This window comes from Rhipicephalus microplus, unplaced genomic scaffold (assembly GCF_043290135.1).
Source record: "Rhipicephalus microplus isolate Deutch F79 unplaced genomic scaffold, USDA_Rmic scaffold_26, whole genome shotgun sequence".
Classification (NCBI taxonomy): domain Eukaryota; kingdom Metazoa; phylum Arthropoda; class Arachnida; order Ixodida; family Ixodidae; genus Rhipicephalus; species Rhipicephalus microplus.
The window spans coordinates 8,155,854-8,182,505 of record NW_027464599.1 but is presented as its reverse complement, the minus strand read 5'-3'; the positions used below and the strand labels follow the sequence as shown (position 1 = coordinate 8,182,505).

The window sequence follows — 26,652 nt, the reverse complement described above, 5'->3', positions numbered from 1 at the left end:
AGCTCCGAAGAAATGTTCTGATGGTGGTGAGAGTGGAGCACGACTGTCTCCATGGCGCAATTGGCTAGCGCTATCGGCTGTTAACCGAAAGGTTGGAGGTTCGAGCCCTCCCGGGAGTGGTGTGTTGCTTTTTTTTTCTTTGGGCTGATAGCTTTAAAGATATGTTCTGATGGTGGCTAGAGTGGAGCAGGACTGTCTCCGTGGCGCAATTGGCTAGCGCGTTCGGCCGTTAACCGAAAGGTTGGAGGTTCGAGCACACCCGGTGGTGGTGCGGTCTTTTTTCTATGGGCTGATAGCTTTGAAGATATGTTCTGATGGTGGTGAGAGTGAAGCAGGACTGTCTCCGTGGCGCAATTGGCTAGCGCGATCGACTGTTAACCGAAAGGTTGGAGTTTCGAGCCCACCCGGGGACGGTGTGTCGCTTTTTTTTTTCTTTGCGCTGATTGCTTTGAAGATATGTTCTAATGGTGGTGAGAGTGGAGCACGACTGTCTCCGTGACGCAATTGGCTAGCGCTATCGGCTGTTAACAGAAAGGATGGAGGTTCGAGCCCGGCCGGGGTTGGTGCGGCGCTTTTTTTTCTTTGGGCTGATAGCTTTGAAGATATGTTCTGATGTTGGTGAGAGTGGAGCACGACTGTCTCCATGGCGCAGTTGGCGAGCGCGATCGGCTGTTAACCGAAAGGTTGGAGGTTAGAGCCCACCCGGTGGTAGTGCGGCGCTTTTTTTTCTTTGGGCTGATAGCTTTGAAGATATGTTCTGATGGTGGTGAGAGTGGAGCATGACTGTCTCCGTGGCGCAATTGGCTAGAGCGATCGGCTGTTAGCCGAAAGGTTGGAGGCTGGAGCCCACCCGGGGGGGGGGGGGTGCGGCGCTTTTTTTCTTTGGGCTGATAGCTTTGAAGATATGTTCTGATGGTGATGAAAGTGGAGCACGACTGTCTCCGTGGCGCAAATGGCTAGCGCGATCGGCTGTTAGCCGAAAAGTTGGAGGTTCGAGCCCACCCGGGAGTGGTGCGGCGCTTTTTTTCTTTGGGCTGATAGCTTTGAAGTTATGTTCTGATGGTGGTGAGAGTGTAGCAGGACTGTCTCCGTGGCGCAATTGGCTTTCGCGATCGGCTGGTAACCGAGAGGTTGGAGGTTTGAGCCCACCCGGGGACGGTGTGTCGCGTTTTTTTTTCGCTGATAGCTTTGAAGATATGTTCTGATGGTGGTGAGAGTGGAGCACGACTGAATCCGTGGCGCAATTGGCTAGCGCGATCTGCTGTTGACCGAAAGGTTGGAGGTTCGAGCCCACCTGGTGGTGGTGTGGGCTTATTTTTCTATGGCCTGATAGCTTTGAAGATATGTTCTGTTGGTGGTGAGAGTGAAGCAGGACTGTCTTCGTGGCGCAATTGGCTAGCGCGATCGACTGTTAACCAAAAGGTTTGAGGTTCGAGCCCACCCGGTGGTGGTGCGGCGCTTTTTTACTTTGGGCTGATAGCTTTGAAGATATGTTCTGATGGTGGTGAGAGTAGAGCAGGACTGTCTCCGTGGCGCACTTGGCTAGCGCGATCGGCTGTTAACCGAAAGCTTGGAGTTTCGAGCCCACCCGGTAGTGGCGCGGCGCTTTTTTTTCTTTGAGCTGATAGCTTTGAAGTTATGTTCTGATGGTGGTGAGAGTGGAGCAGGACTATCTCCGTGGCGCAATTGGCTAGCGCGATCGGCTGTTAACCGAAAGGTTGGAGTTTCGAGCCCACCCGTGGACGGTGTGTCGCTTTTTTTTCTTTGCGCTGGTAGCATTGAAGATATGTTCTGATGGTTGTGAGAGTGGAGCACGACTGTCTACGTGGCGCAATTGGCTAGCGCGATCGGCTGTTAACAGAAAGGATGGAGGTTCGAGCCCACCCGGGGGTGGTGCGCCGCTTTTTTTTCTTTGGGCTGACAGCTTTGAAGATATGTTCTGATGTTAGTGAGAGTGGAGAATGACTGTCTCCATGGCGCAATTGGCTAGCGCGATCGGGTGTTAGACGAAAGGTTGGAGGTTCGAGCCCACCCGGAGTGGTGCGGCGCTCTTTTTCTTTGGACTGATAGCTTTGAAGATATGTTCTGATGGTGGTGAGAGTATAGGAGGACTGTCTCCGTGGCGCAATTGTCCAGCGCGATCGGCTGTTAGCCGAGAGGTTGGAGGTTTGAGCCCACCCGGCGACGGTGTGTCGCTTTTTTTTTTCTTTTCGCTGACAGCTTTGAAGATATGTTCTGATGGTGGTGAGAGTGGAGCACGACTGTCTCCGTGGCGCAATTGGCCTGCGCGATCTGCTGTTGACCGAAAGGTTGCAGGTTCGAGCCCACCCGGTGGTGGTGCGGCGCTTCTTTTTCTTTGGGTTGATAGCTTTGAAGATATGTTCTGATGTTAGTGAGAGTGGAGCACGACTGTCTCCATGGCGCAATTGGCGAGCGCGATCGGCTGTTAACCGAAAGGTTGGAGGTTCGAGCCCACCCGGAGTGGTGCGGCGCTTTTTTTCTTTGGACTGATAGCTTTGAAGATATGTTCTGATGGTGGTGAGAGTATAGCAGGACTGTCTCCGTGGCGCGATTGGCTAGCGCGATCGGCTGTTAACCGAGAGGTTGGAGGTTTGAGCCCACCCGGGGACGGTGTGTCGCTTTTTTTTTCTTTTCGCTGATAGCTTTGAAGATATGTTCTGATGGTGGTGAGAGTGGAGCACGACTGTCTCTGTGGAGCCATTGGCTAGCGCGATCGGCTGTTAACCGAAAGGTTGGAGGTTCGAGCCCACCTGGTGGTAGTGCGGCGCTTTTTTTTGGGCTGATAGCTCTGAAGAAATGTTCTGACGGTGGTGAAAGTGGAGCCTCACTGTCTCCGTGGCGCAATTGGCGAGCGCGATCAGCTGTTAACCGAAAGGTTGGAGGTTAGAGCCCACCCGGAGACAGTGTGTCGCTTTTTTTTCTTTGCGGTGATAGCTTTGAAGATATGTTCTGATGGTGGTGAAAGTGGAGCACGACTGTCTCCGTGGCGCAATCGGCTAGTGCGATCGGCTGTTAGCCGAAAGGTTGGAGGTTCTAGCCCACCCGCGGACGGTGTGTCGCTTTTTTTTCTTTTCGCTGATAGCTTTGAAGATATGTTCTGATGGTGGTGAGACTGGAGCACGACTGTCTCTGTGGCGCAAATGGCTAGCGCGATCTGCTGTTGACTGAAAGGTTGGAGATTCGAGCCCGCCTGGTGGTGGTGCGGCGCTTCTTTTTTTGGGCTGATAGCTCTGAAGAAATGTCCTGGCGGTGGTGAGAGTGGAGCACGACTGTCTCCGTGGCGCAGTTGGCTAGCGCGATTTGCAGTTAACCGAAAAGTTGGAGGTTCGAGCCCACCCGGTTTGGTGCGGCACTTTTTTTTCTTTGGGCTGATAGCTTTGAAGATATGTTCTGATGGTGGTGAGAGTAAAGCAGGACTGGCTCCATGGCGCAATTTGCTAGCGCAATCGGCTGTTAAGCGAAAGGTTGGAGGTTCGAGCCCTCCTGGGAGTGGTGTGTTGCTTTTTTCTTTGCGCTGATAACTTTAGAGACATGTTCTCACGGTGGTCAGATCTGAGCACGACTGTCTCCGTGGCGCAATTGGCCTGCACGTTCGGCTGTTAACCGAAAAATAGGAGGTTTGAGCCCTCCCGGGAGAGGTGTGTTGCTTTTTTCTTTGCACTGATAGCTTTGAAGATATGTTCTAATGGTGGTGAGAGTGGAGGACGACTGTCTCCGTGGCCCAATTGGCTAGCGCGATCCGCTGTTAACGTAAAGGTTGGAGGTTCGAGCCCACCAGGTGGTGGTGCGGCGCTTCTTTTTCTTTGGGCTGATAGCTCTGAAGAAATGTTCTGACGGTGGTGAGCGTGGAGCACGACTGTCTCCGTGGCGCCATTGGCTAGCGCGATCTGCTGTTAACCGAAAGGTTGGAGGTTCGAGCCCACCCGGTGGTGGTGCGGCGCTTTTTTTTTCTTTGGGCTGATAGCTCCGAAGAAATGTTCTGATGGTGGTGAGAGTGGAGCACGACTGTCTCCGTGGCGCAATTGGCTAGCGCTATCGGCTGTTAACCGAATAGTTGGAGGTTCGAGCCCTCCCGGGAGTGGTGTGTTTTTTTTTTCTTTGGGCTGATAGCTTTAAAGATATGTTCTGATGGTGGCTAGAGTCGAGCAGGACTGTCTCCGTGGCGCAATTGGCTAGCGCGTTCGGCCGTTAACCGAAAAGTTGGAGGTTCGAGCACACCCGGTGGTGGTGCGGGCTTTTTTCTATGGGCTGATAGCTTTGAAGATATGTTCTAATGGTGGTGAGAGTGAAGCAGGACTGTCTCCGTGGCGCAATTGGCTAGCGCGATCGACTGTTAACCGAAAGGTTGGAGGTTCGAGCCCACCCGGTGGTGGTGCGGCGCTTTTTTTCTTTGGGCTGATAGCTTTGAAGATATGTTCTGATGGTGGTGAGAGTGGAGCAGGACTGTCTCCGTGGCGCAATTGGCTAGCGCGATCGGCTGTTAACTGAAAGCTTGGAGTTTCGAGCCCATCCGGTAGTGGTGCGGCGCTTTTTTTTCTTTGAGCTGATAGCTTTGAAGATATGTTCTGATGGTGGTGAGAGTAGAGCACGACTGTCTCCGTGGCGCAGTTGGCTAGCGCGATTTGCAGTTAACCGAAAAGTTGGAGGTTCGAGCCCACCCGGTTTGGTGCGGCACTTTTTTTCTTTGGGCTGATAGCTTTGAAGATATGTTCTGATGGTGGTGAGAGTAAAGCAGGACTGGCTCCATGGTGCAATTTGCTAGCGCGATCGGCTGTTAAGCGAAAGGTTGGAGGTTCGAGCCCTCCTGGGAGTGGTGTGTTGCTTTTTTCTTTGCGCTGATAACTTTAGAGACATGTTCTCACGGTGGTCAGATCTGAGCACGACTGTCTCCGTGGCGCAATTGGCCTGCACGTTCGGCTGTTAACCGAAAAATAGGAGGTTTGAGCCCTCCCAGGAGTGGTGTGTTGCTTTTTTCTTTGCACTGATAGCTTTGAAGATATGTTCTAATGGTGGTGAGAGTGGAGCACGACTGTCTCCGTGGCCCAATTGGCTAGCGCGATCCGCTGTTAACGTAAAGGTTGGAGGTTCGAGCCCACCAGGTGGTGGTGCGGCGCTTTTTTTTCTTTGGGCTGATAGCTCTGAAGAAATGTTCTGACGGTGGTGAGCGTGGAGCACGACTGTCTCCGTGGCGCCATTGGCTAGCGCGATCTGCTGTTAACCGAAAGGTTGGAGGTTCGAGCCCACCCGGTGGCGGTGCGGCGCTTTTTTTTTCTTTGGGCTGATAGCTCCGAAGAAATGTTCTGATGGTGGTGAGAGTGGAGCACGACTGTCTCCGTGGCGCAATTGGCTAGCGCTATCGGCTGTTAACCGAAAGGTTGGAGGTTCGAGCCCTCCCGGGAGTGGTGTGTTGCTTTTTTTTTCTTTTGGCTGATAGCTTTAAAGATATGTTCTGATGGTGGCTAGAGTCGAGCAGGACTGTCTCCGTGGCGCAATTGGCTAGCGCGTTCGGCCGTTAACCGAAAAGTTGGAGGTTCGAGCACACCCGGTGGTGGTGCGGGCTTTTTTCTATGGGCTGATAGCTTTGAAGATATGTTCTGATGGTGGTGAGAGTGAAGCAGGACTGTCTCCGTGGCGCAATTGGCTAGCGCTATCGACTGTTAACCGAAAGGTTGGAGGTTCGAGCCCACCCGGTGGTGGTGCGGCGCTTTTTTTCTTTGGGCTGATAGCTTTGAAGATATGTTCTGATGGTGGTGAGAGTGGAGCAGGACTGTCTCCGTGGCGCAATTGGCTAGCGCGATCGGCTGTTAACTGAAAGCTTGGAGTTTCGAGCCCACCTGGTAGTGGTGCGGCGCTTTTTTTTCTTTGAGCTGATAGCTTTGAAGATATGTTCTGATGGTGGTGAGAGTAGAGCAGGACTGTCTCCGTGGCGCAATTGGCTAGCGCGATCGGCTGTTAACCGAAAATTTGGAGTTTCGAGCCCACCCGGGGACGGTGTGTCGCTTTTTTTTTCTTTGCGCTGATTGCTTAGAAGATATGTTCTAATGGTGGTGAGAGTGGAGCACGCCTGTCTCCGTGACGCAATTGGCTATCGCGATCGGCTGTTAGCCGAAAGGTTGGAGGTTCGAGCCCTCCTGGGAGTGGTGTGTTGCTTTTTTCTTTGCGCTGATAACTTTAGAGACATGTTCTCACAGTGGTCAGATCTGAGCACGACTGCCTCCGTGGCGCAATTGGCCAGCATGTTCGGCTGTTAACCGAAAATTTGGAGGTTTGAGCCCTCCCGGGAGTGGTGTGTTGCTTTTTTTTGCGCTGATAGCTTTGAAGATATGTTCTAATGGTGGTGAGAGTGGAGCACGATTGTCTCCGTGGCCCAATTGGCTAGCGCGATCCACTGTTAACGTAAAGGTTGGAGGTTCGAGCCCACCAGGTGTTGGTGCGGCGCTTTTTTTTCTTTGGGCTTATAGCTCTGAAGAAATGTTCTGACGGTGGTGAGCGTGGAGCACGACTGTCTCCGTGGCGCCATTGGCTAGCGCGATCGGCTGTTAACCGAAAGGTTGGAGGTTCGAGCCCACCCGGTGGTGGTGCGGCGCTTTTTTTTCTTTGGGCTGATAGCTCCGAAGAAATGTTCTGATGGTGGTGAGAGTGGAGCACGACTGTCTCCATGGCGCAATTGGCTAGCGCTATCGGCTGTTAACCGAAAGGTTGGAGGTTCGAGCCCTCCCGGGAGTGGTGTGTTGCTTTTTTTTTCTTTGGGCTGATAGCTTTAAAGATATGTTCTGATGGTGGCTAGAGTGGAGCAGGACTGTCTCCGTGGCGCAATTGGCTAGCGCGTTCGGCCGTTAACCGAAAGGTTGGAGGTTCGAGCACACCCGGTGGTGGTGCGGGCTTTTTTCTATGGGCTGATAGCTTTGAAGATATGTTCTGATGGTGGTGAGAGTGAAGCAGGACTGTCTCCGGGGCGCAATTGGCTAGCGCGATCGACTGTTAACCGAAAGGTTGGAGTTTCGAGCCCACCCGGGGACGGTGTGTCGCTTTTTTTTCTTTGCGCTGATTGCTTTGAAGATATGTTCTAATGGTGGTGAGAGTGGAGCACGACTGTCTCCGTGACGCAATTGGCTAGCGCTATCGGCTGTTAACAAAAAGGATGGAGGTTCGAGCCCGGCCGGGGTTGGTGCGGCGCTTTTTTTTCTTTGGGCTGATAGCTTTGAAGATATGTTCTGATGTTGGTGAGAGTGGAGCACGACTGTCTCCATGGCGCAGTTGGCGAGCGCGATCGGCTGTTAACCGAAAGGTTGGAGGTTAGAGCCCACCCGGTGGTAGTGCGGCGCTTTTTTTTTTCTTTGGGCTGATAGCTTTGAAGATATGTTCTGATGGTGGTGAGAGTGGAGCGTGACTGTCTCCGTGGCGCAATTGGCTAGAGCGATCGGCTGTTAGCCGAAAGGTTGGAGGTTGGAGCCCACCCGGGGGGGGGGGGGGTGCGGCGCTTTTTTTCTTTGGGCTGATAGCTTTGAAGATATGTTCTGATGGTGATGAAAGTGGAGCACGACTGTCTCCGTGGCGCAAATGGCTAGCGCGATCGGCTGTTAGCCGAAAGGTTGGAGGTTCGAGCCCACCCGGGGGTGGTGCGGCGCTTTTTTTCTTTGGGCTGATAGCTTTGAAGTTATGTTCTGATGGTGGTGAGAGTGTAGCAGGACTGTCTCCGTGGCGCAATTGGCTTTCGCGATCGGCTGGTAACCGAGAGGTTGGAGGTTTGAGCCCACCCGGGGACGGTGTGTCGCGTTTTTTTTTCGCTGATAGCTTTGAAGATATGTTCTGATGGTGGTGAGAGTGGAGCACGACTGAATCCGTGGCGCAATTGGCTAGCGCGATCTGCTGTTGACCGAAAGGTTGGAGGTTCGAGCCCACCCGGTGGTGGTGTGGGCTTATTTTTCTATGGCCTGATAGCTTTGAAGATATGTTCTGTTGGTGGTGAGAGTGAAGCAGGACTGTCTCCGTGGCGCAATTGGCTAGCGCGATCGACTGTTAACCAAAAGGTTTGAGGTTCGAGCCCACCCGGTGGTGGTGCGGCGCTTTTTTTCTTTGGGTTGATAGCTTTCAAGATATGTTCTGATGGTGGTGAGAGTAGAGCAGGACTGTCTCCGTGGCGCAAATGGCTAGCGCGATCGGCTGTTAACCGAAAGCTTGGAGTTTCGAGCCCACCCGGTAGTGGCGCGGCGCTTTTTTTTCTTTGAGCTGATAGCTTTGAAGTTATGTTCTGATGGTGGTGAGAGTGGAGCAGGACTATCTCCGTGGCGCAATTGGCTAGCGCAATCGGCTGTTAACCGAAAGGTTGGAGTTTCGAGCCCACCCGTGGACGGTGTGTCGCTTTTTTTTCTTTGCGCTGGTAGCATTGAAGATATGTTCTGATGGTTGTGAGAGTGGAGCACGACTGTCTACGTGGCGCAATTGGCTAGCGCGATCGGCTGTTAACAGAAAGAATGGAGGTTCGAGCCCACCCGGGGGTGGTGCGCCGCTTTTTTTTCTTTGGGCTGACAGCTTTGAAGATATGTTCTGATGTTAGTGAGAGTGGAGAATGACTGTCTCCATGGCGCAATTGGCTAGCGCGATCGGGTGTTAGACGAAAGGTTGGAGGTTCGAGCCCACCCGGAGTGGTGCGGCGCTCTTTTTCTTTGGACTGATAGCTTTGAAGATATGTTCTGATGGTGGTGAGAGTATAGCAGGACTGTCTCCGTGGCGCAATTGTCCAGCGCGATCGGCTGTTAGCCGAGAGGTTGGAGGTTTGAGCCCACCCGGCGACGGTGTGTCGCTTTTTTTTTCTTTTCGCTGACAGCTTTGAAGATATGTTCTGATGGTGGTGAGAGTGGAGCACGACTGTCTCCGTGGCGCAATTGGCCTGCGCGATCTGCTGTTGACCGAAAGGTTGCAGGTTCGAGCCCACCCGGTGGTGGTGCGGCGCTTCTTTTTCTTTGGGCTGATAGCTTTGAAGATATGTTCTGATGTTAGTGAGAGTGGAGCACGACTGTCTCCATGGCGCAATTGGCGAGCGCGATCGGCTGTTAACCGAAAGGTTGGAGGTTCGAGCCCACCCGGTGGTAGTGCGGCGCTTTTTTTTCTTTGGGCTGATAGCTTTGAAGATATGTTCTGATGGTGGTGAGAGTGGAGCTGGACTGTCTCCGTTGCGCAATTGGCTAGCGTGATCGGCTGTTAACCGAAAGCTTGGAGTTTCGAGCCCACTGGGGACGGTGTGTCGCTTTTTTTCTTTGGACTGATAGCTTTGAAGATATGTTCTGATGGTGGTGAGAGTATAGCAGGACTGTCTCCGTGGCGCAATCGGCTAGCGCGATCGGCTGTTAACCGAGAGGTTGGAGGTTTGAGCCCACCCGGGGACGGTGTGTCGCTTTTTTTTCTTTTCGCTGATAGTTTTGAAGATATGTTCTGATGGTGGTGAGAGTGGAGCACGACTGACTCTGTGGCGCAATTGGCTTGCGCGATCTGCTGTTGACTGAAAGTTTGGAGGTTTGAGCCCACCCGGTGGTGGTGTGGCACTTTTTTTTCTTTGGGCTGATAGCTCTGAAGAAATGTTCTGATGGAGGTGAGAGTATAGCAGGACTGCCTCCGTGGCGCAATTTGCTAGCGCGATCAGCTGTTAAGCGAAAGGTTGGAGGTTCGAGCCCTCTTGGGAGTGGTGTGTTTCTTTTTTCATTGCGCTGATAGCTTTGAAGATATGTTCTAATGGTGGTGAGAGTGGAGCACGACTGTCTCCGTGGCCCAATTGGCCTGCGCGATCCGCTGTTAACGTAAAGGTTGGAGGTTCGAGCCCACCAGGTGGTGGTGCGGCGCTTTTTTTTCTTTGGGCTGATAGCTCTGAAGAAATGTTCTGACGGTGATGAGCGTGGAGCAGGACTGTCTCCGTGGCGCCATTGGCTAGCGCAATCGGCTGTTAACCGAAAGGTTGGAGGTTCAAGCCCTCCCGGGAGTGGTGTGTTGCTTTTTTTTCTTTGGGCTGATAGATTTAAAGATATGTTCTGATGATGGCTAGAGTGCAGCAGGACTGTCTCCGTGGCGCAATTGGCTAGCGCGTTCGGCCGTTAACCGAAAGGTTGAAGGTTCGAGCACACCCGGTGGTGGTGCTGGCTTTTTTCTATGGGCTGATAGCTTTGAAGATATGTTCTGATGGTGGTGAGAGTGAAGCAGGACTGTCTCCGTGGCGCAATTGGCTAGCGCGGTCGACTGTTAACCGAAAGGTTGGAGGTTCGAGCCCACCCGGTGGTGGTGCGGCGCTTTTTTTCTTTGGGCTGATAGCTTTGAAGATATGTTCTGATGGTGGTGAGAGTGGAGCAGAACTGTCTCCGTGGCGCAATTGGCTAGCGCGATCGGCTGTTAACTGAAAGCTTGGAGTTTCGAGCCCACCCGGTAGCGGCGCGGCGCTTTTTTTTCTTTGAGCTGATAGCTTTGAAGATATGTTCTGATGGGGGTGAGAGTGGAGCAGGACTGTCTCCGTGGCGCAATTGGCTAGCGCGATCGGCTGTTAACCGAAAGGTTGGAGTTTCGAGCCCACCCGGGGGTGGTGCGCCGCTTTTTTTCTTTGGGCTGATAGCTTTGAAGATATGTTCTGATGTTAGTGAGAGTGGAGCACGACTGTCTCCATGGCGCAATTGGCGAGCGCGATCGGCTGTTAACCGAAAGGTTGGAGGTTCGAGCCCACCCGGTGGTAGTGCGGCGCTTTTTTTTCTTTGGGCTGATAGCTTTGAAGATATGTTCTGGTGGTGGTGAGAGTGGAGCTGGACTGTCTCCGTTGCGCAATTGGCTAGCGTGATCGGCTGTTAACCGAAAGCTTGGAGTTTCGAGCCCACTGGAGACGGTGTGTCGCTTTTTTTCTTTGGACTGATAGCTTTGAAGATATGTCCTGATGGTGGTGAGAGTATAGCAGGACTGTCTCCGTGGCGCAATCGGCTAGCGTGATCGGCTGTTAACCGAGAGGTTGGAGGTTTGAGCCCACCCGGGGACGGTGTGTCGCTTTTTTTTCTTTTCGCTGATAGCTTTGAAGTTATGTTCTGATGGTGGTGAGAGTGGAGCACGACTGTCTCTGTGGCGCAATTGGCTAGCGCGATCTGCTGTTGACTGAATGTTTGGAGGTTTGAGCCCACCCGGTGGTGGTGCGGCACTTTTTTTTCTTTGGGCTGATAGCTCTGAAGAAATGTTCTGATGGGGGTGAGATTATAGCAGGACTGCCACCGTGGCGCAATTTGCTAGCGCGATCGGCTGTTAAGCGAAAGGTTGGAGGTTCGAGCCCTCCTGGGAGTGGTGTGTTTCTTTTTTCATTGCGCTGATAGCTTTGAAGATATGTTCTAATGGTGTTGAGAGCGGAGCACGACTGTCTCCGTGGCCCAATTGGCTAGCGCGATCCGCTGTTAACGTAAAGGTTGGAGGTTCGAGCCCACCAGGTGGTGGTGCGGCGCTTTTTTTTGGGCTGATAGCTCTGAAGAAATGTTCTGACGGTGATGAGCGTGGAGCAGGACTGTCTCCGTGGCGCCATTGGCTAGCGCGATCAGCTGTTAACCGAAAGGTTGGAGGTTCGAGCCCTACCGGGAGTGGTGTGTTGCTTTTTTTTCTTTGGGCTGATAGATTTAAAGATATGTTCTGATGGTGGTGAGAGTGAAGCAGGACTGTCTCCGTGGCGCAATTGGCTAGTGCGATCGGCTGTTAACAAAAATGTTTGAGGTTCGAGCCCACCCGGTGGTGGTGCGGCGCTTTTTTTCTTTGGGCTGATAGCTTTGAAGATATGTTCTGATGGTGGTGAGAGTAGAGCAGGACTGTCTCCGTGGCGCAATTGGCTAGCGCGATCGGCTGTTAACCGAAAGCTTGGAGTTTCGAGCCCACCCGGTAGCGGCGCGGCGCTTTTTTTCTTTGAGCTGATAGCTTTGAAGATATGTTCTGATGGAGGTGAGAGTGGAGCACGACTGTCTCCGTGGCGCAATTGGCTAGCGCGATCGGCTGTTAACAGAAAGGATGGAGGTTCGAGCCACCCGGGGGTGGTGCGCCGCTTTTTTTCTTTTGGCTGATAGCTTTGAAGATATGTTCTGATGTTAGTGAGAGTGGAGCACGACTGTCTCCATGGCGCAATTGGCGAGCGCGATCGGCTGTTAACCGAAAGGTTGGAGGTTCGAGCCCACCCGGTAGCGGCGCGGCGCTTTTTTTTCTTTGAGCTGATAGCTTTGAAGATATGTTCTGATGGTGGTGAGAGTGGAGCAGGACTGTCTCCGTGGCGCAATTGGCTAGCGCGATCAGCTGTTAACCGAAAGGTTGGAGTTTCGAGCCCACCCGGGGGTGGTGCGCCGCTTTTTTTCTTTGGGCTGATAGCTTTTAAGATATGTTCTGATGTTAGTGATAGTGGAGCACGACTGTCTCCATGGCGCAATTGGCGAGCGCGATCAGCTGTTAACCGAAAGGTTGGAGGTTCGAGCCCACCCGGTGGTAGTGCGGCGCTTTTTTTCTTTGGGCTGATAGCTTTGAAGATATGTTCTGATGGTGGTGAGAGTGGAGCTGGACTGTCTCCGTTGAGCAATTGGCTAGCGTGATCGGCTGTTAACCGAAAGCTTGGAGTTTCGAGCCCACTGGGGACGGTGTGTCGCTTTTTTTTGCGCTGACAGCTTTGAAGATATGTTCTGATGGTGGTGAAAGTGGAGCCTCAGTGTCTCCGTGGCGCAATTGGCTAGCGCCATCGGCTGTTAGACGAAAGGTTGGAGGTTCGAGCCCACCCAAAATGGTGCGGCGCTTTTTTTCTGTGGACTGATAGCTTTGAAGATATGTTCTGATGGTGGTGAGAGTATAACAGGACTGTCTCCGTGGCGCAATCGGCTAGCGCAATCGGCTGTTAACCGAGAGGTTGGAGGTTTGAGCCCACCCGGGGACGGTGTGTCGCTTTTTTTTCTTTTCGCTGATAGCTTTGAAGATATGTTCTGATGGTGGTGAGAGTGGAGCATGACTGTCTCCGTGGCGCAGTTGGCTAGCGCGATTTGCAGTTAACCGAAAAGTTGGAAGTTCGAGCCCACCCGGTGGTGGTGCGGCAGTTTTTTTTCTTTGGGCTGATAGCTTTGAAGATATGTTCTGATGGAGGTGAGAGTATAGCAGGACTGCCTCCGTGGCGCAATTTGCTAGCGCGATCGGCTGTTAAGCGAAAGGTTGGAGGTTCGAGCCCTCCTGGGAGTGGTGTGTTGCTTTTTTCTTTGCGCTGATAACTTTAGAGACATGTTCTCATGGTGGTGAGATCTGAGCAAGACTGTCTCCGTGGCGCAATTGGCCAGCACGTTCGGCTGTTAACCGAAAAATTGGAGGTTTGAGCCCTCCCGGGAGTGGTGTGTTGCTTTTTTCTTTGCGCTGATAGCTTTGAAGATATGTTCTAATGGTGTTGAGAGTGGAGCACGACTGTCTCCGTGGCCCAATTGGGTAGCGCGATCCGCTGTTAACGTAAAGGTTGGAGGTTCGAGCCCACCAGGTGGTGGTGCGGCGCTTTTTTTTGAGCTGGTAGCTCTGAAGAAATGTTCTGACGGTGGTGAGAGTGGAGCAGGGCTGTCTCCGTGGCGCCATTGGCTAGCGCGATCAGCTGTTAACCGAAAGGTTGGAGGTTCGAGCCCTACCGGGAGTGGTGTGTTGCTTTTTTTTCTTTGGGCTGATAGATTTAAAGATATGTTCTGATGGTGGTGAGAGTGAAGCAGGACTGTCTCCGTGGCGCAATTGGATAGTGCGATCGGCTGTTAACAAAAATGTTTGAGGTTCGAGCCCACCCGGTGGTGGTGCGGCGCTTTTTTTCTTTGGGCTGATAGCTTTGAAGATATGTTCTGATGGTGGTGAGAGTAGAGCAGGACTGTCTCCGTGGCGCAATTGGCTAGCGCGATCGGCTGTTAACCGAAAGCTTGGAGTTTCGAGCCCACCCGGTAGCGGCGCGGCGCTTTTTTTCTTTGAGCTGATAGCTTTGAAGATATGTTCTGATGGAGGTGAGAGTGGAGCACGACTGTCTCCGTGGCGCAATTGGCTAGCGCGATCGGCTGTTAACAGAAAGGATGGAGGTTCGAGCCCACCCGGGGATGGTGCGCCGCTTTTTTTCTTTTGGCTGATAGCTTTGAAGATATGTTCTGATGTTAGTGAGAGTGGAGCACGACTGTCTCCATGGCGCAATTGGCGAGCGCGATCGGCTGTTAACCGAAAGGTTGGAGGTTCGAGCCCACCCGGTAGCGGCGCGGCGCTTTTTTTCTTTGAGCTGATAGCTTTGAAGATATGTTCTGATGGTGGTGAGAGTGGAGCAGGACTGTCTCCGTGGCGCAATTGGCTAGCGCGATCCGCTGTTAACGTAAAGGTTGGAGGTTCTAGCCCACCAGGTGGTGGTGCGGCGCTTTTTTTTTGAGCTGGTAGCTCTGAAGAAATGTTCTGACGGTGGTGAGCGTGGAGCACGACTGTCTCCGTGGCGCCATTGGCTAGCGCGATCGGCTGTTAACCGAAAGCTTGGAGTTTCGAGCCCACCCGGTAGCGGCGCGGCGCTTTTTTTCTTTGAGCTGATAGCTTTGAAGATATGTTCTGATGGTGGTGAGAGTGGAGCACGACTGTCTCCGTGGCGCAATTGGCTAGCGCGATCGGCTGTTAACCGAAAGGTTGGAGTTTCGAGCCCACTCGGGGACGGTGTGTCGCTTTTTTTTTCTTTGCGCTGATAGCTTTGAAGATATGTTCTGATGGTGGTGAGAGTGGAGCACGACTGTCTCCATGGCGCAATTGGCGAGCGCGATCGGCTGTTAACCGAAAGGTTGGAGGTTCGAGCCCACCCGGTAGCGGCGCGGCGCTTTTTTTCTCTGAGCTGATAGCTTTGAAGCTATGTTCTGATGGTGGTGAGAGTGGAGCAGGACTGTCTCCGTGGCGCAATTGGCTAGCGCGATCGGCTGTTAACCGAAAGGTTGGAGTTTCGAGCCCACTCGGGGACGGTGTGTCGCTTTTTTTTTCTTTGCGCTGATAGCTTTGAAGATATGTTCTGATGGTGGTGAGAGTGGAGCACGACTGTCTCCGTGGCGCAATTGGCTAGCGCGATCGGCTGTTAACAGAAAGGATGGAGGTTCGAGAACACCCGGGGGTGGTGCGCCGCTTTTTTTCTTTGGGCTGATAGCTTTTAAGATATGTTCTGAGTTTAGTGAGAGTGGAGCACGACTGTCTCCATGGCGCAATTGCCGAGCGCGATCAGCTGTTAACCGAAAGGTTGGAGGTTCGAGCCCACCCGGTGGTAGTGCGGCGCTTTTTTTTTGCGCTGATAGCTTTGAAGATATGTTCTGATGGTGGTGAAAGTGGAGCCTCAGTGTCTCCGTGGCGCAATCGGCTAGCGCCATCGGCTGTTAGACGAAAGGTTGGAGGTTCGAGCCCACCCAAAGTGGTGCGGCGCTTTTTTTCTGTGGACTGATAGCTTTGAAGATATGTTCTGATGGTGGTGAGAGTATAGCAGGACTGTCTCCGTGGCGCAATCGGCTAGCGCGATCGGCTGTTAACCGAGAGGTTGGAGGTTTGAGCCCACCCGGGGACGGTGTGTCGCTTTTTTTTCTTTTCGCTGATAGCTTTGAAGATATGTTCTGATGGTGGTGAGAGTGGAGCACGACTGTCTCCGTGGCGCAGTTGGGTAGCGCGATCCGCTGTTAACGTAAAGGTTGGAGGTTCTAGCCCACCAGGTGGTGGTGCGGCGCTTTTTTTTGAGCTGGTAGCTCTGAAGAAATGTTGTGACGGTGGTGAGAGTGGAGCACGACTGTCTCCGTGGCGCCATTGGCTAGCGCTATCGGCTGTTAGACGAAAGGTTCGATGTTCGAGCCAACCCGGAGTGGTGCGGCGCTTTTTTTCTTTGGACTGATAGCTTTGAAGATATGTTCTGATGGTGGTGAGAGTATAGCAGGACTGTCTCCGTGGCGCGATTGGCTAGCGCGATCGGCTGTTAACCGAGAGGTTGGAGGTTTGAGCCCACCCGGCGACGGTGTGTCGTTTTTTTTTCTTTTCGCTGATAGCTTTGAAGATATGTTCTCATGGTGGTGAGAGTGAAGCAGGACTGTCTCCGTAGCGCAATTGGCTAGCGCGGTCGACTGTTAACCGAAAGGTTGGAGGTTCGAGCCCACCCGGTAGTGGTGCGGCGCTTTTTTTTCTTTGAGCTGATAGCTTTGAAGATATGTTCTGATGGTGGTGAGAGTAGAGCAGGACTGTCTCCGTGGCGCAATTGGCTAGCGCGATCGGCTGTTAACAAAAATGTTTGAGGTTCGAGCCCACCCGGTGGTGGTGCGGCGCTTTTTTTCTTTGGGCTGATAGCTTTGAAGATATGTTCTGATGGTGGTGAGAGTAGAGCAGGACTGTCTCCGTGGCGCAATTGGCTAGCGCGATCGGCTGTTAACCGAAAGCTTGGAGTTTCGAGCCCACCCGGTAGCGGCGCGGCGCTTTTTTTTCTTTGAGCTGATAGCTTTGAAGATATGTTCTGATGGTGGTGAGAGTGGAGCACGACTGTCTCCGTGGCGCAATTGGCTAGCGCGATCGGCTGTTAACAGAAAGGATGGAGGTTCGAGCCCACCCGGGGGTGGTGCGCCGCTTTTTTTCTTTGGGCTGATAGCTTTGAAGATATGTTCTGATGTTAGTGAGAGTGGAGCACGACTGTCTCCATGGCGCAATTGGCGAGCGCGATCGGCTGTTAACCGAAAGGTTGGAGGTTCGAGCCCACCCTGTAGCGGCGCGCCGCTTTTTTTCTTTGAGCTGATAGCTTTGAAGATATGTTCTGATGGTGGTGAGAGTGGAGCAAGACTGTCTCCGTGGCGCAATTGGCTAGCGCGATCGGCTGTTAACCGAAAGGTTGGAGTTTCGAGCCCACTCGGGGATGGTGTGTCGCTTTTTTTTTGCGCTGATAGCTTTGAAGATATGTTCTGATGGTGGTGAGAGTAGAGCAGGACTGTCTCCGTGGCGCAATTGGCTAGCGCGATCGGCTGTTAACCGAAAGCTTGGAGTTTCGAGCCCACCCGGTAGCGGCGCGGCGCTTTTTTTCTTTGAGCTGATAGCTTTGAAGATATGTTCTGATGGAGGTGAGAGTGGAGCACGACTGTCTCCGTGGCGCAATTGGCTAGCGCGATCGGCTGTTAACAGAAAGGATGGAGGTTCGAGCCCACCCGGGGGTGGTGCGCCGCTTTTTTTCATTTGGCTGATAGCTTTGAAGATATGTTCTGATGTTAGTGAGAGTGGAGCACGACTGTCTCCATGGCGCAATTGGCGAGCGCGATCGGCTGTTAACCGAAAGGTTGGAGGTTCGAGCCCACCCGGTAGCGGCGCGGCGCTTTTTTTCTTTGAGCTGATAGCTTTGAAGATATGTTCTGATGGTGGTGAGAGTGGAGCAGGACTGTCTCCGTGGCGCAATTGGCTAGCGCGATCCGCTGTTAATGTAAAGGTTGGAGGTTCTAGCCCACCAGGTGGTGGTGCGGCGCTTTTTTTTTGAGCTGGTAGCTCTGAAGAAATGTTCTGACGGTGGTGAGCGTGGAGCACGACTGTCTCCGTGGCGCCATTGGCTAGCGCGATCGGCTGTTAACCGAAAGCTTGGAGTTTCGAGCCCACCCGGTAGCGGCGCGGCGCTTTTTTTTCTTTGAGCTGATAGCTTTGAAGATATGTTCTGATGGTGGTGAGAGTGGAGCACGACTGTCTCCGTGGCGCAATTGGCTAGCGCGATCGGCTGTTAACCGAAAGGTTGGAGTTTCGAGCCCACTCGGGGACGGTGTGTCGCTTTTTTTTTCTTTGCGCTGATAGCTTTGAAGATATGTTCTGATGGTGGTGAGAGTGGAGCACGACTGTCTCCATGGCGCAATTGGCGAGCGCGATCGGCTGTTAACCGAAAGGTTGGAGGTTCGAGCCCACCCGGTAGCGGCGCGGCGCTTTTTTTCTCTGAGCTGATAGCTTTGAAGCTATGTTCTGATGGTGGTGAGAGTGGAGCAGGACTGTCTCCGTGGCGCAATTGGCTAGCGCGATCGGCTGTTAACCGAAAGGTTGGAGTTTCGAGCCCACTCGGGGACGGTGTGTCGCTTTTTTTTTCTTTGCGCTGATAGCTTTGAAGATATGTTCTGATGGTGGTGAGAGTGGAGCACGACTGTCTCCGTGGCGCAATTGGCTAGCGCGATCGGCTGTTAACAGAAAGGATGGAGGTTCGAGAACACCCGGGGGTGGTGCGCCGCTTTTTTTCTTTGGGCTGATAGCTTTTAAGATATGTTCTGAGTTTAGTGAGAGTGGAGCACGACTGTCTCCATGGCGCAATTGCCGAGCGCGATCAGCTGTTAACCGAAAGGTTGGAGGTTCGAGCCCACCCGGTGGTAGTGCGGCGCTTTTTTTTTGCGCTGATAGCTTTGAAGATATGTTCTGATGGTGGTGAAAGTGGAGCCTCAGTGTCTCCGTGGCGCAATCGGCTAGCGCCATCGGCTGTTAGACGAAAGGTTGGAGGTTCGAGCCCACCCAAAGTGGTGCGGCGCTTTTTTTCTGTGGACTGATAGCTTTGAAGATATGTTCTGATGGTGGTGAGAGTATAGCAGGACTGTCTCCGTGGCGCAATCGGCTAGCGCGATCGGCTGTTAACCGAGAGGTTGGAGGTTTGAGCCCACCCGGGGACGGTGTGTCGCTTTTTTTTCTTTTCGCTGATAGCTTTGAAGATATGTTCTGATGGTGGTGAGAGTGGAGCACGACTGTCTCCGTGGCGCAGTTGGGTAGCGCGATCCGCTGTTAACGTAAAGGTTGGAGGTTCTAGCCCACCAGGTGGTGGTGCGGCGCTTTTTTTTGAGCTGGTAGCTCTGAAGAAATGTTGTGACGGTGGTGAGAGTGGAGCACGACTGTCTCCGTGGCGCCATTGGCTAGCGCTATCGGCTGTTAGACGAAAGGTTCGATGTTCGAGCCAACCCGGAGTGGTGCGGCGCTTTTTTTCTTTGGACTGATAGCTTTGAAGATATGTTCTGATGGTGGTGAGAGTATAGCAGGACTGTCTCCGTGGCGCGATTGGCTAGCGCGATCGGCTGTTAACCGAGAGGTTGGAGGTTTGAGCCCACCCGGCGACGGTGTGTCGTTTTTTTTTCTTTTCGCTGATAGCTTTGAAGATATGTTCTCATGGTGGTGAGAGTGAAGCAGGACTGTCTCCGTGGCGCAATTGGCTAGCGCGGTCGACTGTTAACCGAAAGGTTGGAGGTTCGAGCCCACCCGGTAGTGGTGCGGCGCTTTTTTTTCTTTGAGCTGATAGCTTTGAAGATATGTTCTGATGGTGGTGAGAGTAGAGCAGGACTGTCTCCGTGGCGCAATTGGCTAGCGCGATCGGCTGTTAACAAAAATGTTTGAGGTTCGAGCCCACCCGGTGGTGGTGCGGCGCTTTTTTTCTTTGGGCTGATAGCTTTGAAGATATGTTCTGATGGTGGTGAGAGTAGAGCAGGACTGTCTCCGTGGCGCAATTGGCTAAGCGATCGGCTGTAACCGAAAGCTTGGAGTTTCGAGCCCACCCGGTAGCGGCGCGGCGCTTTTTTTTCTTTGAGCTGATAGCTTTGAAGATATGTTCTGATGGTGGTGAGAGTGGAGCACGACTGTCTCCGTGGCGCAATTGGCTAGCGCGATCGGCTGTTAACAGAAAGGATGGAGGTTCGAGCCCACCCGGGGGTGGTGCGCCGCTTTTTTTCTTTGGGCTGATAGCTTTGAAGATATGTTCTGATGTTAGTGAGAGTGGAGCACGACTGTCTCCATGGCGCAATTGGCGAGCGCGATCGGCTGTTAACCGAAAGGTTGGAGGTTCGAGCCCACCCTGTAGCGGCGCGCCGCTTTTTTTCTTTGAGCTGATAGCTTTGAAGATATGTTCTGATGGTGGTGAGAGTGGAGCAAGACTGTCTCCGTGGCGCAATTGGCTAGCGCGATCGGCTGTTAACCGAAAGGTTGGAGTTTCGAGCCCACTCGGGGATGGTGTGTCGCTTTTTTTTTGCGCTGATAGCTTTGAAGATATGTTCTGATGGTGGTGAGAGTGGAGCACGACTGTCTCCGTGGCGCAATTGGCTAGCGCGATCGGCTGTTAACAGAAAGGATGGAGGTTCGAGCCAACCCGGGGGTGGTGCGCCGCTTTTTTTCTTTGGGCTGATAGCTTTTAAGATATGTTCTGAGTTTAGTGAGAGTGGAGCACGACTGTCTCCATGGCGCAATTGCCGAGCGCGATCAGCTGTTAACCGAAAGGTTGGAGGTTCGAGCCCACCCGGTGGTAGTGCGGCGGTTTTTTTCTTTGGGCTGATAGCCTTGAAGATATGTTCTGATGGTGGTGAGATTGGAGCTGGACTGTCTCCGTTGCGCAATTGGCTAGCGTGATCGGCTGTTAACCGAAAGCTTGGAGTTTCGAGCCCACTGGGGACGGTGTGTCGCTTTTTTTTGCGCTGATAGCTTTGAAGATATGTTCTGATGGTGGTGAAAGTGGAGCCTCAGTGTCTCCGTGGCGCAATTGGCTAGCGCCATCGGCTGTTAGACGAAAGGTTGGAGGTTCGAGCCCACCCAAAGTGGTGCGGCGCTTTTTTTCTGTGGACTGATAGCTTTGAAGATATGTTCTGATGGTGGTGAGAGTATAGCAGGACTGTCTCCGTGGCGCAATCGGCTAGCGCGATCGGCTGTTAACCGAGAGGTTGGAGGTTTGAGCCCACCCGGGGACGGTGTGTCGCTTTTTTTTCTTTTCGCTGATAGCTTTGAAGATATGTTCTGATGGTGGTGAGAGTGGAGCACGCCTGTCTCCGTGACGCAATTGGCTATCGCGATCGGCTGTTAGCCGAAAGGTTGGAGGTTCGAGCCCTCCTGGGAGTGGTGTGTTGCTTTTTTCTTTGCGCTGATAACTTTAGAGACATGTTCTCACAGTGGTCAGATCTGAGCACGACTGCCTCCGTGGCGCAATTGGCCAGCATGTTCGGCTGTTAACCGAAAATTTGGAGGTTTGAGCCCTCCCGGGAGTGGTGTGTTGCTTTTTTTTGCGCTGATAGCTTTGAAGATATGTTCTAATGGTGGTGAGAGTGGAGCACGATTGTCTCCGTGGCCCAATTGGCTAGCGCGATCCACTGTTAACGTAAAGGTTGGAGGTTCGAGCCCACCAGGTGTTGGTGCGGCGCTTTTTTTTCTTTGGGCTGATAGCTCTGAAGAAATGTTCTGACGGTGGTGAGCGTGGAGCACGACTGTCTCCGTGGCGCCATTGGCTAGCGCGATCGGCTGTTAACCGAAAGGTTGGAGGTTCGAGCCCTCCCGGGAGTGGTGTGTTGCTTTTTTTTTCTTTGGGCTGATAGCTTTAAAGATATGTTCTGATGGTGGCTAGAGTGGAGCAGGACTGTCTCCGTGGCGCACTTGGCTAGCGCGTTCGGCCGTTAACCGAAAGGTTGGAGGTTCGAGCACACCCGGTGGTGGTGCGGGCTTTTTTCTATGGGCTGATAGCTTTGAAGATATGTTCTGATGGTGGTGAGAGTGAAGCAGGACTGTCTCCGTGGCGCAATTGGCTAGCGCGATCGACTGTTAACCGAAAGGTTGGAGTTTCGAGCCCACCCGGGGACGGTGTGTCGCTTTTTTTTTCTTTGCGCTGATTGCTTTGAAGATATGTTCTAATGGTGGTGAGAGTGGAGCACGACTGTCTCCGTGACGCAATTGGCTAGCGCTATCGGCTGTTAACAGAAAGGATGGAGGTTCGAGCCCGGCCGGGGTTGGTGCGGCGCTTTTTTTTCTTTGGACTGATAGCTTTGAAGATATGTTCTGATATTGGTGAGAGTGGAGCACGACTGTCTCCATGGCGCAGTTGGCGAGCGCGATCGGCTGTTAACCGAAAGGTTGGAGGTTAGAGCCCACCCGGTGGTAGTGCGGCGCTTTTTTTTTCTTTGGGCTGATAGCTTTGAAGATATGTTCTGATGGTGGTGAGAGTGGAGCATGACTGTCTCCGTGGCGCAATTGGCTAGAGCGATCGGCTGTTAGCCGAAAGGTTGGAGGTTGGAGCCCACCCGGGGGGGGGGTGCGGCGCTTTTTTTCTTTGGGCTGATAGCTTTGAAGATATGTTCTGATGGTGATGAAAGTGGAGCACGACTGTCTCCGTGGCGCAAATGGCTAGCGCGATCGGCTGTTAGCCGAAAGGTTGGAGGTTCGAGCCCACCCGGGGGTGGTGCGGCGCTTTTTTTCTTTGGGCTGATAGCTTTGAAGTTATGTTCTGATGGTGGTGAGAGTGTAGCAGGACTGTCTCCGTGGCGCAATTGGCTTTCGCGATCGGCTGGTAACCGAGAGGTTGGAGGTTTGAGCTCACCCGGGGACGGTGTGTCGCGTTTTTTTTTCGCTGATAGCTTTGAAGATATGTTCTGATGGTGGTGAGAGTGGAGCACGACTGAATCCGTGGCGCAATTGGCTAGCGCGATCTGCTGTTGACCGAAAGGTTGGAGGTTCGAGCCCACCCGGTGGTGGTGTGGGCTTATTTTTCTATGGCCTGATAGCTTTGAAGATATGTTCTGTTGGTGGTGAGAGTGAAGCAGGACTGTCTCCGTGGCGCAATTGGCTAGCGCGATCGACTATTAACCAAAAGGTTTGAGGTTCGAGCCCACCCGGTGGTGGTGCGGTGCTTTTTTTTTTTTTGGGCTGATAGCTTTGAAGATATGTTCTGATGGTGGTGAGAGTAGAGCAGGACTGTATCCGTGGCGCAATTGGCTAGCGCGATCGGCTGTTAACCGAAAGCTTGGAGTTTCGAGCCCACCAGGTAGTGGCGCGGCGCTTTTTTTTCTTTGAGCTGATAGCTTTGAAGTTATGTTCTGATGGTGGTGAGAGTGGAGCAGGACTATCTCCGTGGCGCAATTGGCTAGCGCAATCGGCTGTTAACCGAAAGGTTGGAGTTTCGAGCCCACCCGTGGACGGTGTGTCGCTTTTTATCTTTGCGCTGGTAGCATTGAAGATATGTTCTGATGGTTGTGAGAGTGGAGCACGACTGTCTACGTGGCGCAATTGGCTAGCGCGATCGGCTGTTAACAGAAAGGATGGAGGTTCGAGCCCACCCGGGGGTGGTGCGCCGCTTTTTTTTCTTTGGGCTGACAGCTTTGAAGATATGTTCTGATGTTAGTGAGAGTGGAGAATGACTGTCTCCATGGCGCAATTGGCTAGCGCGATCGGGTGTTAGACGAAAGGTTGGAGGTTCGAGCCCACCCGGAGTGGTGCGGCGCTCTTTTTCTTTGGACTGATAGCTTTGAAGATATGTTCTGATGGTGGTGAGAGTATAGCAGGACTGTCTCCGTGGCGCAATTGTCCAGCGCGATCGGCTGTTAGCCGAGAGGTTGGAGGTTTGAGCCCACCCGGCGACGGTGTGTCGCTTTTTTTTTCTTTTCGCTGACAGCTTTGAAGATATGTTCTGATGGTGGTGAGAGTGGAGCACGACTGTCTCCGTGGCGCAATTGGCCTGCGCGATCTGCTGTTGACCGAAAGGTTGCAGGTTCGAGCCCACCCGGTGGTGGTGCGGCGCTTCTTTTTCTTTGGGCTGATAGCTTTGAAGATATGTTCTGATGTTAGTGAGAGTGGAGCACGACTGTCTCCATGGCGCAATTGGCGAGCGCGATCGGCTGTTAACCGAAAGGTTGGAGGTTCGAGCCCACCCGGTGGTAGTGCGGCGCTTTTTTTTCTTTGGGCTGATAGCTTTGAAGATATGTTCTGATGGTGGTGAGAGTGGAGCTGGACTGTCTCCGTTGCGCAATCGGCTAGCGTGATCGGCTGTTAACCGAAAGCTTGGAGTTTCGAGCCCACTGGGGACGGTGTGTCGCTTTTTTTCTTTGGACTGATAGCTTTGAAGATATGTTCTGATGGTGGTGAGAGTATAGCAGGACTGTCTCCGTGGCGCAATCGGCTAGCGCGATCGGCTGTTAACCGAGAGGTTGGAGGTTTGAGCCCACCCGGGGACGGTGTGTCGCTTTTTTTTCTTTTCGCTGATAGCTTTGAAGATATGTTCTGATGGTGGTGAGAGTGGAGCACGACTGACTCTGTGGCGCAATTGGCTTGCGCGATCTGCTGTTGACTGAAAGTTTGGAGGTTTGAGCCCACCCGGTGGTGGTGTGGCACTTTTTTTTCTTTGGGCTGATAGCTCTGAAGAAATGTTCTGATGGGGGTGAGAGTATAGCAGGACTGCCTCCGTGGCGCAATTTGCTAGCGCGATCAGCTGTTAAGCGAAAGGTTGGAGGTTCGAGCCCTCTTGGGAGTGGTGTGTTTCTTTTTTCATTGCGCTGATAGCTTTGAAGATATGTTCTAATGGTGGTGAGAGTGGAGCACGACTGTCTCCGTGGCCCAATTGGCTAGCGCGATCCGCTGTTAACGTAAAGGTTGGAGGTTCGAGCCCACCAGGTGGTGGTGCGGCGCTTTTTTTTCTTTGGGCTGATAGCTCTGAAGAAATGTTCTGACGGTGATGAGCGTGGAGCAGGACTGTCTCCGTGGCGCCATTGGCTAGCGCAATCGGCTGTTAACCGAAAGGTTGGAGGTTCGAGCCCTCCCGGGAGTGGTGTGTTGCTTTTTTTTCTTTGGGCTGATAGATTTAAAGATATGTTCTGATGATGGCTAGAGTGCAGCAGGACTGTCTCCGTGGCGCAATTGGCTAGCGCGTTCGGCCGTTAACCGAAAGGTTGAAGGTTGGAGCACACCCGGTGGTGGTGCTGGCTTTTTTCTATGGGCTGATAGCTTTGAAGATATGTTCTGATGGTGGTGAGAGTGAAGCAGGACTGTCTCCGTGGCGCAATTGGCTAGCGCGGTCGACTGTTAACCGAAAGGTTGGAGGTTCGAGCCCACCCGGTGGTGGTGCGGCGCTTTTTTTCTTTGGGCTGATAGCTTTGAAGATATGTTCTGATGGTGGTGAGAGTGGAGCAGAACTGTCTCCGTGGCGCAATTGGCTAGCGCGATCGGCTGTTAACTGAAAGCTTGGAGTTTCGAGCCCACCCGGTAGCGGCGCGGCGCTTTTTTTTCTTTGAGCTGATAGCTTTGAAGATATGTTCTGATGGGGGTGAGAGTGGAGCAGGACTGTCTCCGTGGCGCAATTGGCTAGCGCGATCGGCTGTTAACCGAAAGGTTGGAGTTTCGAGCCCACCCGGGGGTGGTGCGCCGCTTTTTTTCTTTGGGCTGATAGCTTTGAAGATATGTTCTGATGTTAGTGAGAGTGGAGCACGACTGTCTCCATGGCGCAATTGGCGAGCGCGATCGGCTGTTAACCGAAAGGTTGGAGGTTCGAGCCCACCCGGTGGTAGTGCGGCGCTTTTTTTTCTTTGGGCTGATAGCTTTGAAGATATGTTCTGGTGGTGGTGAGAGTGGAGCTGGACTGTCTCCGTTGCGCAATTGGCTAGCGTGATCGGCTGTTAACCGAAAGCTTGGAGTTTCGAGCCCACTGGGGACGGTGTGTCGCTTTTTTTCTTTGGACTGATAGCTTTGAAGATATGTCCTGATGGTGGTGAGAGTATAGCAGGACTGTCTCCGTGGCGCAATCGGCTAGTGTGATCAACTGTTAACCGAGAGGTTGGAGGTTTGAGCCCACCCGGGGACGGTGTGTCGCTTTTTTTTCTTTTCGCTGATAGCTTTGAAGATATGTTCTGATGGTGGTGAGAGTGGAGCACGACTGTCTCTGTGGCGCAATTGGCTAGCGCGATCTGCTGTTGACTGAATGTTTGGAGGTTTGAGCCCACCCGGTGGTGGTGCGGCACTTTTTTTTCTTTGGGCTGATAGCTCTGAAGAAATGTTCTGATGGGGGTGAGATTATAGCAGGACTGCCTCCGTGGCGCAATTTGCTAGCGCGATCGGCTGTTAAGCGAAAGGTTGGAGGTTCGAGCCCTCCTGGGAGTGGTGTGTTTCTTTTTTCATTGCGCTGATAGCTTTGAAGATATGTTCTAATGGTGGTGAGAGCGGAGCACGACTGTCTCCGTGGCCCAATTGGCTAGCGCGATCCGCTGTTAACGTAAAGGTTGGAGGTTCGAGCCCACCAGGTGGTGGTGCGGCGCTTTTTTTTCTTTGGGCTGATAGCTCTGAAGAAATGTTCTGACGGTGATGAGCGTGGAGCAGGACTGTCTCCGTGGCGCCATTGGCTAGCGCGATCAGCTGTTAACCGAAAGGTTGGAGGTTCGAGCCCTACCGGGAGTGGTGTGTTGCTTTTTTTTCTTTGGGCTGATAGATTTAAAGATATGTTCTGATGGTGGTGAGAGTGAAGCAGGACTGTCTCCGTGGCGCAATTGGCTAGTGCGATCGGCTGTTAACAAAAATGTTTGAGGTTCGAGCCCACCCGGTGGTGGTGCGGCGCTTTTTTTCTTTGGGCTGATAGCTTTGAAGATATGTTCTGATGGTGGTGAGAGTAGAGCAGGACTGTCTCCGTGGCGCAATTGGCTAGCGCGATCGGCTGTTAACCGAAAGCTTGGAGTTTCGAGCCCACCCGGTAGCGGCGCGGCGCTTTTTTTCTTTGAGCTGATAGCTTTGAAGATATGTTCTGATGGAGGTGAGAGTGGAGCACGACTGTCTCCGTGGCGCAATTGGCTAGCGCGATCGGCTGTTAACAGAAAGGATGGAGGTTCGAGCCCACCCGGGGGTGGTGCGCCGCTTTTTTTCTTTTGGCTGATAGCTTTGAAGATATGTTCTGAT

The 26,652-nt window shown here is 52.9% G+C and overlaps 6 non-coding genes across 6 annotated transcripts; all 6 read left to right on the top strand.

The window, feature by feature from the left end:
* The first annotated feature begins 9,333 nt into the window (after positions 1-9,333).
* Positions 9,334-9,407, top strand: TRNAN-GUU (transfer RNA asparagine (anticodon GUU)). Its single transcript has one exon. It is a non-coding gene; the product is annotated as a tRNA-Asn (tRNA).
* A 3,450-nt stretch (positions 9,408-12,857) lies between these two features.
* TRNAN-GUU (transfer RNA asparagine (anticodon GUU)) lies at positions 12,858-12,931 on the top strand. The gene has a single exon. It is a non-coding gene; the product is annotated as a tRNA-Asn (tRNA).
* A 2,569-nt stretch (positions 12,932-15,500) lies between these two features.
* TRNAN-GUU (transfer RNA asparagine (anticodon GUU)) lies at positions 15,501-15,574 on the top strand. The gene has a single exon. It is a non-coding gene; the product is annotated as a tRNA-Asn (tRNA).
* Positions 15,575-18,585: 3,011 nt separating this feature from the next.
* Positions 18,586-18,659, top strand: TRNAN-GUU (transfer RNA asparagine (anticodon GUU)). Its single transcript has one exon. It is a non-coding gene; the product is annotated as a tRNA-Asn (tRNA).
* Positions 18,660-20,634: 1,975 nt separating this feature from the next.
* Positions 20,635-20,708, top strand: TRNAN-GUU (transfer RNA asparagine (anticodon GUU)). Its single transcript has one exon. It is a non-coding gene; the product is annotated as a tRNA-Asn (tRNA).
* A 3,169-nt stretch (positions 20,709-23,877) lies between these two features.
* Positions 23,878-23,951, top strand: TRNAN-GUU (transfer RNA asparagine (anticodon GUU)). Its single transcript has one exon. It is a non-coding gene; the product is annotated as a tRNA-Asn (tRNA).
* The last annotated feature ends 2,701 nt before the right edge of the window (positions 23,952-26,652 follow it).